We start from the raw sequence: 5000 nt of genomic DNA on the forward strand, positions 1-5000 counted from the left end.
ACATCACAATACTGCCTCCTGTCACAGCACACAAACAATGGCAGGAATGAAAGACACAGATCTGCCACAACCTTGGAATCGGAGCGCCGCCTGTCATGACCCACAAGTGCATCCTGACGTGACAAATCGGACGATCCCGCAGGCATCCACTTACGATAATCACTATCAACGAACCTGCCGCGCCCCCCCCCCCCAAATACACCTTTCCCTACAACAATGTGTACCTTAACCTAAGCTATATTGTACCTTACCCTAAGCTATATTGTCCCTTAACCTAACCTCCGTTGTGCCTTAACCTAACCTCCGTTGTGCCTTAACCTAACCTACGTTGTCCCTTAACCTAACCTACGTTGTGCCTTAACCTAACCTACGTTGTGCCTTAACCTAACCTACGTTGTGCCTTAACCTAACCTACGTTGTGCCTTAACCTAACCTACGTTGTGCCTTAACCTAACCTACGTTGTGCCTTAACCTAACCTACGTTGTGCCTTAACCTAACCTACGTTGTGCCTTAACCTAACCTACGTTGTGCCTTAACCTAACCTACGTTGTGCCTTAACCTAACCTACGTTGTGCCTTAACCTAACCTACGTTGTGCCTTAACCTAACCTATGTTGTGCCTTAACCTAACCTACATTGTCCCTTAACCTAACCTACATTGTCCCTTAACCTAACCTACATTGTCCCTTAACCTAACCTACATTGTCCCTTAACCTAACCTACGTTGTCCCTTAACCTAACCTACGTTGTCCCTTAACCTAACCTACGTTGTGCCTTAACCTAACCTACGTTGTGCCTTAACCTAACCTACGTTGTGCATTAACCTAACCTACGTTGTGCCTTAACCTAACCTACATTGTCCCTTAACCTAACCTACATTGTCCCTTAACCTAACCTACGTTGTGCCTTAACCTAACCTACGTTGTGCCTTAACCTAACCTACATTGTGCCCTAACTTAACCTACATTGTGCCTTAACCTAACCCATGTTGTGCCTTACCCTAACCCATGTTGTGCCTTAACCTAACCTATGTTGTGCCTTAACCTAACCTATGTTGTGCCTTAACCTAACCCATGTTGTGCCTTAACCTAACCCATGTTGTGCCTTAATCTAACCCATGTTGTGCCTTAACCTAACCCATGTTGTGCCTTAACCTAACCCATGTTGTGCCTTAACCTAACCCATGTTGTGCCTTAACCTAACCCATGTTGCGCCTTAACCCAACCCATGTTGCGCCTTAACCCAACCCATGTTGCGCCTTAACCCAACCCATGTTGCGCCGTAACCCAACCCATGTTGCGCCGTAACCCAACCCATGTTGCGCCGTAACCCAACCCATGTTGCGCCGTAACCCAACCCATGTTGCGCCGTAACCCAACCCATGTTGCGCCGTAACCCAACCCATGTTGCGCCGTAACCCAACCCATGTTGCGCCGTAACCCAACCCATGTTGCGCCGTAACCCAACCCATGTTGCGCCGTAACCCAACCCATGTTGCGCCGTAACGTAACCTAAATTGCGCCGTAACGTAACCTAAATTGCGCCGTAACGTAACCTAAATTGCGCCGTAACCTAAACTATATTGCGCCTTAACCTTACGCACGTTGTCGCTTAACCTGCTCTGTAATTGTTATGCGACTCGTTAAAGTAGTGTAGTGTTGCCTAACTGCAACCCTCGCAATATAGTTCGCTACTCGCACTGCCCGGTCCCCTGTGTATCGCGTCATGTTAAACACCCTGCAGGTGTTGCTGACTTTCCACATGCTCCTGTTATACACTGTAATGTGGATAGCAGCGGGACGTACATCCCCCCCCTCTTCCCCCCTGCCTTCGCAAGCTCGTCGGTGAGAAGTGTGCATGTTCAATGCCCTTCGCATGCCGAAGTACTCAGCCTACGTTGTGGTACGGCCTGTCACCTGTCCGCGGATGTACGCAAAACCCACAAACTGTACTGCACATTGGTCCGTATGTACTGAATGATACATCGTGGCACATGTGTGACCGTACGACGACTGCGCCTAGCAACGGCGGACCATACAGTCCAAATATTGTGCACGCAGCTACGTGTCGTCTCCCTTTAGGAGCTGGATTGCAGTGTGGTACGCCATACAGACGTGTGGGAGGAACGGACGCCCTGGATGGCGATCAGCATGAGCAGTCTGTTGATGTAGTGGAGCGTGTATTCGGACGTAGTCGTCTCTTCTCACACACTGTGATAGCATGTTGCACCGCGTTCCACATCTGCGACATGCTGCAGAGGCCGGCTGACAGTCGTTCGCGCAATGGACACCGCATACGTACGGGGGCTACCTTCCACGTGTTCTCTAGGCGTGCACATGTTGATGCGTCTATGTGGGCAGACGTAGTGTGTTGTGACACCTGACACAGGCATGCAATACTCGTTGCAAATGGCGATGGACGTCTACGTTTGCTGGTGACGTTACGCAAATGAACAACTGGTAACCCGTTGTGGTGCGGTTGTTCTCGCTAGAGGTGAATCAGTGTTGGCGACGATCGGTCGAGCTATTAACCGGTTGTTTCATGGATACCCACCATGCCCACGAACGTGAAAAGGGACCCACCATGCCCACGAACGTGAAAGGGGATCTGGGTGTGAGGCGATACGCGGCGGTGGCTGGGTGGGACCGTCCCCGGCCGGTGAGGGGGGGCCGCCCGGCGTGCTGGCAGCGCGGTGCGTGGGCGCACGCGCTACAGCCGGCTGGTGGGGGCGGCCAGTGGCAGGCGCGCCGGCCGACGGACGCGGCAGGCGGCGCAGCTGCGCGCCGGCGCCCCCTGCTCGCGGCGCCTTGCGGCCAAAGTAGGTCCTCGCGTGCCCGGTGCGAAGCGCGGTGGCCATCTGCAGTGTGCTGGTCCGATTGAGGACTGTGTGCGCTGAGGATGCGCCGCCGCCCGGCGCTCGGCGCCGCGACGCCGTCTGCTGCTCGGTCGCCCCAGCGGTTCTCGCAGGTGGTTTGTATCGCAGCTGTGCGGACGTGTTGGCGCGTGCGCTGTGCTGGGAGAGTTCGCTTCGGCACCCAAGTGGGGCTTTTGTCCTTCTGTGGCGCTGGCGTTGGAGCTGCCGGTCACCGTAGGTGGCGCGTGTTGTCTCCCGCCGGCAATGCCACGACAGCACGCTCCCGGGCCTCTGTCGGCAGCGGCAAGCTCAGTTGGGAGCACGGGTGGTCGCACCTAAAGCGTCTACTCGCCTAACTCCGGGCGATTGCGCCTCTCTCGAACCCGACCAAGTACTTAGGACGGCGCTGCGCGCCGCCGGGACCTGAGAGGGTTTCGAGGTGTGTTGTGCAGGGGAGCTCAGCCTCCTCCTGTTTGCAGAATAATTGAGCGGACGCTTGCGTGTTCGCGCGGGCCCCCGGGACACACTCCCGGGCGGCCGGCTGCTCAGCTCTAGTTGACGCAGCTCCCTGGTTGATCCTGCCAGTAGTCATATGCTTGTCTCAAAGATTAAGCCATGCATGTCTCAGTACAAGCCGCATTAAGGTGAAACCGCGAATGGCTCATTAAATCAGTTATGGTTCCTTAGATCGTACCCACGTTACTTGGATAACTGTGGTAATTCTAGAGCTAATACATGCAAACAGAGTCCCGACCAGAGATGGAAGGGACGCTTTTATTAGATCAAAACCAATCGGTCGGCTCGTCCGGTCCGTTTGCCTTGGTGACTCTGAATAACTTTGGGCTGATCGCACGGTCCTCGTACCGGCGACGCATCTTTCAAATGTCTGCCTTATCAACTGTCGATGGTAGGTTCTGCGCCTACCATGGTTGTAACGGGTAACGGGGAATCAGGGTTCGATTCCGGAGAGGGAGCCTGAGAAACGGCTACCACATCCAAGGAAGGCAGCAGGCGCGCAAATTACCCACTCCCGGCACGGGGAGGTAGTGACGAAAAATAACGATACGGGACTCATCCGAGGCCCCGTAATCGGAATGAGTACACTTTAAATCCTTTAACGAGTATCTATTGGAGGGCAAGTCTGGTGCCAGCAGCCGCGGTAATTCCAGCTCCAATAGTGTATATTAAAGTTGTTGCGGTTAAAAAGCTCGTAGTTGGATTTGTGTCCCACGCTGTTGGTTCACCGCCCGTCGGTGTTTAACTGGCATGTATCGTGGGACGTCCTGCCGGTGGGGCGAGCCGAAGGCGTGCGACCGCCTCGTGCGTGCTCGTGCGTCCCGAGGCGGACCCCGTTGAAATCCTACCAGGGTGCTCTTTATTGAGTGTCTCGGTGGGCCGGCACGTTTACTTTGAACAAATTAGAGTGCTTAAAGCAGGCAAGCCCGCCTGAATACTGTGTGCATGGAATAATGGAATAGGACCTCGGTTCTATTTTGTTGGTTTTCGGAACCCGAGGTAATGATTAATAGGGACAGGCGGGGGCATTCGTATTGCGACGTTAGAGGTGAAATTCTTGGATCGTCGCAAGACGAACAGAAGCGAAAGCATTTGCCAAGTATGTTTTCATTAATCAAGAACGAAAGTTAGAGGTTCGAAGGCGATCAGATACCGCCCTAGTTCTAACCATAAACGATGCCAGCCAGCGATCCGCCGCAGTTCCTCCGATGACTCGGCGGGCAGCCTCCGGGAAACCAAAGCTTTTGGGTTCCGGGGGAAGTATGGTTGCAAAGCTGAAACTTAAAGGAATTGACGGAAGGGCACCACCAGGAGTGGAGCCTGCGGCTTAATTTGACTCAACACGGGAAACCTCACCAGGCCCGGACACCGGAAGGATTGACAGATTGATAGCTCTTTCTTGATTCGGTGGGTGGTGGTGCATGGCCGTTCTTAGTTGGTGGAGCGATTTGTCTGGTTAATTCCGATAACGAACGAGACTCTAGCCTGCTAACTAGTCGCGTGACATCCTTCGTGCTGTCAGCGATTACTTTTCTTCTTAGAGGGACAGGCGGCTTCTAGCCGCACGAGATTGAGCAATAACAGGTCTGTGATGCCCTTAGATGTTCTGGGCCGCACGCGCGCTACACTG

At 53.8% G+C, this 5000-nt stretch overlaps 1 non-coding gene across 1 annotated transcript in view; it reads left to right on the top strand.

Moving 5' to 3' along the window:
* The first annotated feature begins 3419 nt into the window (after window positions 1–3419).
* LOC126417728 (small subunit ribosomal RNA) overlaps window positions 3420–5000 on the top strand; it is a 1909-nt gene continuing 328 nt past the window's right edge. The window contains exon 1 of the ribosomal RNA XR_007575793.1: window positions 3420–5000. This exon is cut by the window's right edge and continues 328 nt beyond it. This is a non-coding gene — a ribosomal RNA (small subunit ribosomal RNA).

Source organism: Schistocerca serialis, chromosome 8 (genome assembly GCF_023864345.2).
Source record: "Schistocerca serialis cubense isolate TAMUIC-IGC-003099 chromosome 8, iqSchSeri2.2, whole genome shotgun sequence".
Taxonomy (NCBI): Eukaryota; Metazoa; Arthropoda; class Insecta; order Orthoptera; family Acrididae; genus Schistocerca; species Schistocerca serialis.